The 11,143-nt window shown below is 38.3% G+C and overlaps 1 non-coding gene across 1 annotated transcript; it reads right to left on the bottom strand.

Annotated features, from left to right (window-relative positions):
• Positions 1-1,596: 1,596 nt before the first annotated feature.
• On the bottom strand, positions 1,597-1,729 carry LOC112429452 (small nucleolar RNA SNORA18). The gene has a single exon (XR_003021688.1). It is a non-coding gene; the product is annotated as a small nucleolar RNA SNORA18 (small nucleolar RNA).
• Positions 1,730-11,143: the final 9,414 nt, after the last annotated feature.

Genomic DNA, 11,143 nt, shown 5'->3' with positions numbered 1-11,143 from the left:
AGTGCAATGGCAGGATCTAGGGTCACAGAAACCTCTGCCTCCTGGGTTCAACCGATTCTCCTGCCTCAGCCTCACCAGTAGCTGGGATTAAGGCCTTAGCCACCATGCCCAGCTAATTTTTGTATTTTCGGTAGAGACAGAGTTTCACCATGTTGGTCAGGCTGGTCTCGAACTCCTGACCTCAGGTGATCCGCCTGCCTCGGCCTCCCAAAGTGCTGGGATTACAGGCATAAGCCACCATGCCCGGCGGTTATGTTTTCTAAAAAAGAATCAATGTGTTTTGGAGACAAGTAGTGTAGGATTTATGTATGGTGTCTAATAATTGACTAAAAATAACTCAGTGGGGAGAGTGTGGAGTGGGTGAAGAAATGAACGAAACAAGATGGACTGTGTGTTGGCAATTTCGAAGCTAGGTTATTAGTACACACAAGTTTGCTATACTAGTCTCTCTACTGTGTATATTTTATTTTTTCCCTAATAAAATATGTAGGAAAAAAAAATTGCATGCAGAGGCTGTGAACTGTCTGTTACATAATCTCATGATGCATAATCAGCATTCAGGGACAGACGGAAAGCAGGAGCCCCCGGGAGTTGGAGATGTCTGCCCTGGAAGAACAACCGCCTCAAGTGTTTCTAACACTGTGCTGGTCACAGGTTCCCAGTCCTTGCAAAGCTGTTCACCTCTCAGAGGCCCCTCAAGGAAACAGAGAATCCCCAGTGAGACAACGAGACTAACCGAGATTAAGCTTCTCTGTGAAATCGAGAGGTCATAGTTAGGGGAGTGAATATGAAAATGCCCATTCAGTCACTGAATTTGGCAATAGGATAGGAGGCAGAGCAGGAGGGTATATCACTTCAGTTGTGAGGCAAATGTATTATTCATTGGTACAGGAAAGGCATTTGGGAAGGTGATCAAATGCATATGCTTTATAAAGTCACATGCTCAGAAAACTTTGAAGAGCAGATATTTTCCTCTTTTTGAAACTATTTTATAACAGCATAAACAGCTGAAAGGAGTGAGCTCAGTCTATGTGCACCCATTTTCATACACCTTAGCGAGAGAAGGTTGAGTTCATTTATTAAAGTCAATTAATTTTTATTCAAGGAATTTCATGTCGTGATTTCTTCCACTGCCCATCAAGGTCACTTTAGATCCTCTAATGAGCTGGAGTTAAAATTAACCATTTTCAAAAATGACCTTCAAGTTAGCCCTTTTACATGAAACTGACGTTTATTTTAATCCAGTTGTTCCGTCAGCCCATAATTATTTTACTTTGGCTTCTGTCATCTCCTTTTAATACGGATATACTGATGAAGACTTCAAAACTCACCAGTAATCTTTGGGATCTGATTTCTTCCACCAATTTACTTTAGGGTCATTTTCAGTGTAGGTGGATCTGCCTGGTTTTCAAAGTGACACCTTCTCTAAATATGAACGAGTTCAAATCGTATTCATTCCTAAGTGATGAAATTCAAGAATAGCACAGATGTGTGGAATATGCCAATACCTAAGGTAAAAAAGTAAATTAACAGGTCTTTACTAAGACAGTTAATAAACTAATGACAGTTTAGTAACTGTCTTTTTCATACTTCAGCAACTGCCTTGTGGTCCCTTCCCACAGGTCTAACAAAAGTCCTGTGAGTAAAGTAAAACCACAGAGTTACTCCGTGACGCATTTCCAACAACATGCAGGCTACAGCAAAAGCCCTATCAGGATTAGACCTCAACGGAATGTTGAGTTTAAAAAGCAAGTCACCAAATATCACTTATGTAAAATTTATAAATATACCAAACAATAAACTACATCAATGTTTCTCTTTTTTGGTTTTAGGAATCTCTTATTCTCCTAAAATTACTGAAGATCCAAAGAGATTTATTTCATTTGGGTGGCATGTATTAATTTTTTGTATACAAGAAATTAAAGCTGAAAAAGTTTTGAAACACAAGAATGCGAGTATTCATTTCCTTAGGCAGCAGAGCAGTTACACCTTTAGGTAGCTCCACTGTAGCCTCATGAAAGAATGAGAGTAAAAAACTTTCAAATAATGTCTTAATATTATTAAGTGTATATATATTATCTTATTTCCCCCCAAAAGAATGAAACCATTTTATCTTGCTTTCATACTTTTGTGATCCAGGGATCACACTTTGAGAACCAATTCACAAATGGTTTAGAGATATATTCTATTTAATACATTTAGTAAAATCATAAAAACGTGTCTCGGCAGCGCACCCTTTATAAGCAAAGGCTAAGTTATGCTGCAATAACAAATAACGCCCCATTTTTTTCCCATCCTTGTATGTCACATATCCATCGGCCACAGCATGGCACCAAATCCTCTTCCCTCTGGAATCAAGTAGATAAAGCACACACTCTCAGAGTTTGCCAGGCCCATGGCACATGGAAAAGAAAAAGTGAAACCACTTCTGCTGAAAGAGACAAGGATCATTTATGCCCACATTTCCCCGGCCAAAGCAATTCACACAGCCAATCCGAATGGCAGCAAGGTGGAGAAACTCCTCCTCCCCCAGGGAAGGGCAGCAAATACTTTTCACAAAAAGTTGTCCTCCCCACACCAATGTCAAGGTTAGCTTTGGGTCGATAAGGAGGTAGGATGGGGTAATGACAATTTTTTAAGTAACAGTAATAAAATAATAGAGTAAAAGAAATCTTTATAAAAAATAGAATTCTGAACCAAAGCAAACAAATAAAAAATGGTACAAACCAGAGGTGTTCTCTTTGTGACTGCAATTGACTTGACCATACTCCTCAAAATGATTTTAAATTAGGCATCATTGGCTCAGTCATAGACATTATGACCCAATGGTAATGAGGCAGAGACTGTGCATGGCAATATAGCTTAGAGGAAAATAAAGGATCATTGTCTTTTTGATTGTTTTATTTTATTTCTCAGACGGAGTATCACTCTGTCGCCCAGGCTGGAGTGCAGTGGCGCAATCTTGCCTCACTGCAACCTCTGCCTCCCAGGTTCAAGCAATTATCCTACCTCGGCATCCGGAGTAGCTGGGACTATAGGCATGCACCACCACACTCAGCTAATTTTTGTACTTTTAGTAGAGATGGGGTTTCACCATGTTGGACAGGCTGGTCTCGAACTCCTGACCTCAGGTGATCCGCCTACCTTGGCCTCCGAAAGTGCTGGGATTACAGACATGAGCCACTGTGCCTGCCCAGATCATTGTCTTTGAATCTACACTTCCTGTCTTCAGTTTCTAACCATGGGTCATTAGCCACATCACTCAAGGTATCTATGCTTTGAAATGGTGATTATAATGATACTTGCCTTATAAGGTTTGATAGGTAAGTCTTATAAGAAAAGACTTGGTCTATCCAAGTGCTCAGAATAGTGCTTAACTTAGAGGAAGTCCTACTTAGCCCAACTTCTGAAGCAAGACACAGCAATTAAAGTTGTGACCTTATTTATGTATGGAGAGGTGAGAATTTAGGTAACACTAACATGAGGATCTAATATTAATATGTGTCCAATTCCAACCTTGAATGAGAAAGGTAGAATTACTCAACCTGTTGGAATAACTAAGATTTCCCTGAATTTTTGTATCTGTGAGATACAGGTATGTTTTTCTGAGAGTAGCACTTTGGAGAAGATGGATAGGATTTGTGACAAAATCATGGGGGAGACATTATGACATTTTTTTCAAACATGTTGAAAACCAAACCATTAGCTCCCAAACTCCAAGGCCATGGTGACAGATGAGGTTGCTGAGAGGTTTTGCTGGTTTAACAGAATAGTGGGAGCTCTGCTTCTTGTTAGGGTATAAAAGGTTGTAAAAAGCTGTTGCTCGCAATATAACAATGAGGAAATCTTGATTTATTCCAATCATCACACATGACAACCATTAGAGACCTGAAAATGCAAAGAAGTCTAAACGCACAACATTCTAGGGAGGGACGAGCCTATCCAAGGCAATAAAAACCTGCAACTGCTTTTATCTCTGGGATGTGGTGGGAAGAACAAGCCAGCTATAAGCAGGGAGGACTTGGCTCTTGGCTGAGACAAGAAGAAACCAAAGAAATCTTGAAGGACCCTGTAGACCAGGCGTGATGGATTCAAACCCAGAAGCACCCCCAAAGTACACTCATCTACATGCCCCATAAATCCTTTCATTCAGACATTTCACCTCAAATACAGAGTGATGGCTGGGCTCCTGGGACAGGGTAAGATGGCAGAGAGAAGGAGAGGTCCTGTGGAGTCAGAAGCTGGGGGAGGCTGCAACACAGATTTCTTCCAAGGCACGGGAAGCTGGAAATGAGCGAGAAAGCTTAGGGAGACCTCAGAGTCTTAGCTCCCTATTCCTAATGAAAGGAGGGCCCTGGCTGCTACGTTTGAAATACATGAAACCTGTGGTAAACTGAAATTAATTAAACTGAAATTAATTAAATCTACAACCCAGACCAGAACCAGCTCATCTCCAGACTGATGGGAAAATAGAATTACTCTGCTGTAAGTTTCTTATACATTTTTTATGAAGTTTCACAATACTATTCACAAATAGATTATAATAAGTTAAAAGTCCATGACCTCGAAAGACAACAGAAAAAAATCTCCAGATACTTTGAAATTAAATAGTACATCTGTAAATAGTCTATGGTCAAGAAGGAGAGCCAAGGAAATTTCAAGAAGTACACATAGAGTTGAATAAGAATAAAAAGACAATAGATCAAAATATGTGGGAAGTAGCTAATGCAGAACTGAGGGGGATCTTATAGCCTTAAATGCTTATGTTAGAAAAGAGGAAAGCCCTCAAAACTAAGTTTTTCCCCTCAAAAAACTAGAAAAATATTAGCCAAAGAAGCCCAAAGCAAGCAGAAGGAAATTATATAGGTGAGAACAGAAATCAACTAACCTGAAAACATAAAAATAGAAAACATTAATAAAACAAAAAGCTGCTTCTTCAAAAATATCAATGTCACTCTAGCAAGACTGGCAAAATTAAAACAGAAGAGACACAAATCAACAATATCAGTAATGAAACTAACCACAAAGCCCATAACCATTAAAATGACAGAAAGGGAATATTAGAATCAATTTTATGCTCACAAATTTGACAATGTAGAAAAAAATGGATGAATTGCTCAAAAACCAAAAATTACCAAAATGCAACCAACATGAAATAGATAATCTAAGTGGTTGTAGTAAAGAAAACTATTTAAAAATGGGATTCATAATTTAAAAGCTCCTAAGTAACAACTTGCAGCTCCACTTCACCTCCCTGGAGAATTCTGCCAAATATTTAAAGAACTGACAGAAATTTTACACAATTTCTTCTAGAAAATAGAAGAGAAAGGAACACTTCATTAATTCATTTTATGAGGCTGACACCAAAACAAGACAGAAACAGTATCAAAGAAGAAAAATAGAGACAAACATTTTTTATAAACTTTGACACAAAAGCCATCAACAAAATATTAGCAAATACAAAAATGTACAAAAACGTTTTAAAATAGTGATCAAGTGTGATTCATTCCAGGAATGTAAGGTGAGTTTGATATTTGCAATCAATTAATGTAATCCGCCATGCTAACAGGCTAAAGAACGGAATGAAACAAAAATGAATTTGACAAAATTTAGTACTGACACATGCTAGAGACCCCCTGAATTAGGAATACAGAAGAACTAAGTGACCTTGATAAAGAACACCTACAAAATCCTACAGCTGACATTGCACTTAATGGTGACAAACTGAATGTTTTTTTTCTAAGATCAGGAGCAAGAAAGAATATCGCCTTTCAACACTTGTATTTAACATAGTATTGGAAGTTTTACCTGCCACAATAATGCAAGAAGAGAAAAGCAAAGACATGCAGAAGAGAAAGGAAAAGATAAGGCTACCTCCAATTGCAGATGACATGATCATCTTCGTAGAATATTCCAAGGAATATACAAAAATAAAGGTCTAGAACTAAAAGTCAGTTCAGCAAAGTTAACAGAATACAATATCAACACAAAAAATATTAATCACATTGCGTCCAGAGTTGGTTCCTTCTGGAGGGTGGTTCTTGGTCTCGCTGACTTCAAGAATGAAGCTGCGCCTACCTTGGCGGTGAGTGTTACAGCTCTTAAAGATGGTGTGGCCGGGCGCGGTGGCTCAAGCCTGTAATCCCAGCACTTTGGGAGGCCGAGACGGGCGGATCACAAGGTCAGGAGATCGAGACCATCCTGGCTAACATGGTGAAACCCCGTCTCTACTAAAAAAATACAAAAAACTAGCCGGGCGTGGTGGCGGGCGCCTGTAGTCCCAGCTACTCGGGAGGCTGAGGCAGGAGAATGGCGTAAACCCGGGAGGCGGAGCTTGCAGTGAGCTGAGATCCGGCCACTGCACTCCAGCCTGGGCGACAGAGCGAGACTTCGTCTCAAAGAAAAAAAAAAAAAAAAAAAAAAAAAGATGGTGTGTCCCAAGTTTGTTCCTTCAGATGTGTCCCGAGTTTCTGCCTTCCTGTGGGTTTGTGGTCTTACTGACTTCAAGAATGAAGTCGGGGACCTCTGCAGCGACTGTCATAGCTCTTAAAGGTGGTGTGAACCCAAAGCGTGAGCAGCAGCAAGATTTACTGTGAAGCGTGAAAGAACAAACGCTCCAAAAGGTGGAAAGGTGCCCCACCAGATTGCTGCTGCTGGCTGGGGTGGCCAGCTTTTATTCCCTTATTTGTCCCCACCCACGTCCTGCTGATTGGTCCATTTTACAGAGCATTAATTGGTCCATTTTACAGAGTGCTGATTGGTCCATTTTACATAGTGCTGATTGGTGCGTTTGCAATCCTTTAGCTAGACACAGAGCACTGATTAGTGCGTTTTTACAGAGTGCTGATTGGTGCATTTATAATCCTTTAGCTAGACGCAAAAAATCTCCAAGTCCCCACTGGACCCAGGAAGTCCAGCAGACTTCACCTCTCATTATTTCTGTATATTAAAAATGAGTATTAATTAATGAGCAGAAACCAAAATTAAAAACACAATACCATTTACAATTACTCCAAAGAAAATGAAGTACTTAGATATAAACGCAACAAAAAGTGTACAGCATCTGAATGCTGAACATGACAAAATACTAATGAAAGAAATCAGAGACCTAAATAAGTGGAGAGACGTACTATGCTCATTTAAAGACTCAACACGGTGAGTATACTTTCTCTCCAAATTGATCTATAGGTTTAATATAATTCCCTCCAAAATCTAAGCAGGTTTTTGTAGATGTTAGCAAGTTTATTCTAAAGATTATATGGACAAGAACGGACCCTAGAATAGACAAAAAATAATCTTGGAAAATAAGAATAAAGTGACAGAAAACACTGTACCTGATACTAAGACTTACTACATAGCTACAGTAATGGAGAAAGTGTAGTATTGGTAAAGAAGCAAACATGTAAACTGGTGGAACAAATTAGTGAATTCAGAAATAGACCCACATAAATATCCTGAAGTGATTTTTGACATAGAGGCAAAAGCAACTCAATGGAAGAAGTAGATCTTCCTCCAGAAGTAGATCCTTTGGAGCAATTGATATCTCAACCAAAACCTCATGCCATATATTATATATGTAAACATATATTATATATATTATTATTTATAAATATATAATTATACAACCATATAATATATATAATATATATAATATATGGTTGTGTTATTATATATTTATATATAATAATATATATAATATATGTTTACATATATAATATATATGTAAAAACTCAAAATGGATTACAGACTTAAATTTATAACTGTATAACTTTTAGGAAAAAAAGCAGGAGGAGATGTTTGGGATCTAGGGCTAGGAAAGACTTCTTAGGCACAAAAAGCACGATCCTTTAAAGAAAAACAACAAAAACTGGACCTCATCAAAATTAAAAACTCTTACCCTGCACAAGACCCTGTAAAAACAATGAAAATGCAGACTACATATTGTGAGAAAATATTTGCAAAATACATATTCAAAAAAGTATTACCCTCTAGAATGTGTAAAGAATTCTCAAAACACAACAATAAAAAAAGCAAAAATCCAGTTAGGAAAAAGCCAAATATATGAATAGACATTTCACTGAAAAGAGTATACAGATGGCAAATAAGCACATAAAACTGTTTAGTATCATTGTTTACCAGGGGAATGCAAATTAAAACCACAATGAGATATCACTGTATAGCTATCAGAATGGCTAAAACAAAAAAACGTGACAACATCAAATGCTGGCAAGCATGCAGAAAAACTGAATCAGTTACTCATTGTTGGAAGGACTATAAATTAGTACAGTCACTCTAGGAAACAGTTTGGCAGCTTCTTTTACAAGAACTATACAATTAGTCTATGATCTAGCAATTGCACTATTGGGCATTTATTCCAGAGAAACGATAACTGAGGTTCACATAAAAATCAGTACACAAATGTTTTTAGCAACTTTATTCATAATAACAAGAAAAACAAAATCTGGGAAACAATGTCCTTCAATAGGTCTGTGGTTTTTAAAAAATGTGGTACGTGCATACCATGGAATAATATTCAGCAATAAAAAAGAAACTATTGATACATGTGACAATTTAGATAAATCTCCAGAGAGTTACAATGAGTGAAGAAAAAAAGCCAATTCAGTTACATACTGTATGATTCCATTTATATAACATTATTGAGATTTAAAAAAAATAACTGAGGCAGAGAACAGATTAGTGATTGCCAGGATTAGGAATGGGATCAATGTGGGAGGGAGTGAGTATTGTAATAAAAGGGCAAAGTGAGGGATCCCTGTGGTGGCACTCTTCTGTACCTTGGCTGAAGTGGTGGATACATAAACCCGCACATGTAATAGAACTGCACAGAGCTGAATACACACACCTGAACTCACCTAAGTGAGTACTATAAAACTGAAGAAATCAGAATAAGATCAGTGGATCGTATCAATGTCAATTTTCTGGCTGCCATGGTATAGTTTTGCAAGATGATTATATTTGAGAGAACCTAGGTAAAGCGTACACAGGATCTTTCTCTATTATCTCCTACAAATACACAGGAAGCTATCTCAGTATTGAACTGCATGGGAATTATCTCAAGACAAAATGTTTAGTAAGAATATATGTTGTAATTGGCAGAATACAGAGCACTTTTAGGGAGTGAAATCATTCTGTAGGATACTACAACGGTGGGCACATGTCGTTATGTATTTTCCACAACCTATAGAATGTGTAGCACCAAGAGTGAACCCTAGTGTGAACTATGACTGGGAGTCACGATGGTGCGCTAAGGTAGGACCATCAGTTATAACAACTATACTACTAAGGTGCAGGAGGATGATAACGCGGGAAACTGTGCCTGTGGTGAGGATAGGGGAGGAGGGGTAGATAGGTGCTCTGTATTTCCTGCTCAGTTTTGTTTTGAATCTAAAACTAGTCTAAAAAAAATAAGTTCTATGTCTTAAGGAATGTTGTAATTTCAAGAGAAATATTTAAAAATACAGATATAACTAAAAACTCAATAGAAAAGACATAATAAAAATACATCATCCATCCAGAAAAGTCAGAAAACTAACGAAGGACAAAATGTCAGATGACACAAATAGTGACCAAATAGCAAGATGGTTGATATACACACATTTGCATCAAAAATTTCACTACAAGTAAATAGATTAAGCACTTCTTTAAAAATACGTCATAAAACAGGGTAAGTTGACCCAACAATATAGTGTTTTCAAGAGACCTGATTTAAATTCAAGGACACAGAAATGTTGAAAGAAAAAAAAGATGAAAAAAATACATCTTGCAAACACTAACCACGAGAAACCCAGTGTTTCTATGTTAATATCAGATAGGAAAGTTGTGTCATACGGCTTAATAGAAAACCACAAAATATTGCTGAACAAAGTTGGTAAGAAAGCATATGATCTTCATACGTTCCTATTTCCTTTCCTTGAGTTCTTTGAACACACATATATATATGCTATATATATGCTATATATATATGTGGAATATATATATATATATATATATATGGCAGTTTCTTTGGGGTGTTTGCCTGTCAAGTTTAACATAAAGTGCGAGAAATCCCAGGCTAACACATCACAAATGCCCACTGTTATTACTTGAAAGCAGTCTTTCTTGAATAAACTCATATAAATTTGTTGTACATCTCTGGCCGGTTTCCGAGTCCTGAAATGGATGGTTTTGACAAAAGTTTTGTTCAGTTGTAGTATTGCTTTTTTGGAGAGAATTTACCTTCCCCCTCACTCCGCCATTCTGTAAGACTCTGGTCCCGGTTTGGGTGCGCAGCCAACACCGTGACTGGCTCCAGGGCAGCTGATGCAGACGAACGGGAGAGCTCAGCAGCCCCCGACCTGCCTTCCAACAGGCACATTCACCAGAGCAGTCTGGGAACCAAAAGGACCCAAGCAGCCTGTAAAAGTCCAGCTCCCAAGGCAGTCATAATAAATGGTTTGGCCCTAATGAGGATTGCAGGAGCTTCTATAGATGAGCTGTACAACCTTCCCTGGGCTTGAAATCTGTGCTTCATTTACCATTTTTGTGAAACCTAGTATATAAATATCCACAGTCTTTCTTCACTTTAATGATGTGAGGAGGTGCTGCAGGAAAATGCAGTCTACTCTTTGAACAACGGTATTGACGGCCAGGTGTGGTGGCTCACACCTATAATCCCAGCAGTTTAGGAGGCCAAAGCGGGAGCATCACTTGAGGCCAGGATTTCAAGAACAGCCTGGGCAACATAGCAAAATCTCGTCTCTACAAAAAGTTAAATTAGCTGGGCGTGGTGGCATGTGTCTGTAGTCCTAGCTACTCAGGTCGCTGAAGCAGGAGGCTCATTGGAACCCAGGGATTGTAGGTTCCTGTGACCTATGATTGTGCCACTACAGTCCAGCCTGGGTGACAGAAGGAGACGCTGTCTCTAAAAAATAAATAAATAAATAAATAAATAAATAAATAAATAAATAAATAAATAAGTTATTGAGTGTGTCATGTTACTTTAAGGGCATTTTTAGCAACATAAAGAAAAGCTCAGCCAGGTGGGGTGGCTCACACCTGTAATCCCAGCACTTTGGGAGGCCAAGGCAAGTGAATCACTTGAAGCCAGGAGTTTGAGACCCGTCTAGCTCATGTGAAACCCCAT

Source organism: Macaca nemestrina, chromosome 7, assembly GCF_043159975.1.
Source record: "Macaca nemestrina isolate mMacNem1 chromosome 7, mMacNem.hap1, whole genome shotgun sequence".
Taxonomy (NCBI): Eukaryota; Metazoa; Chordata; class Mammalia; order Primates; family Cercopithecidae; genus Macaca; species Macaca nemestrina.
This window is presented reverse-complemented; position numbering and strand designations above follow the sequence as displayed.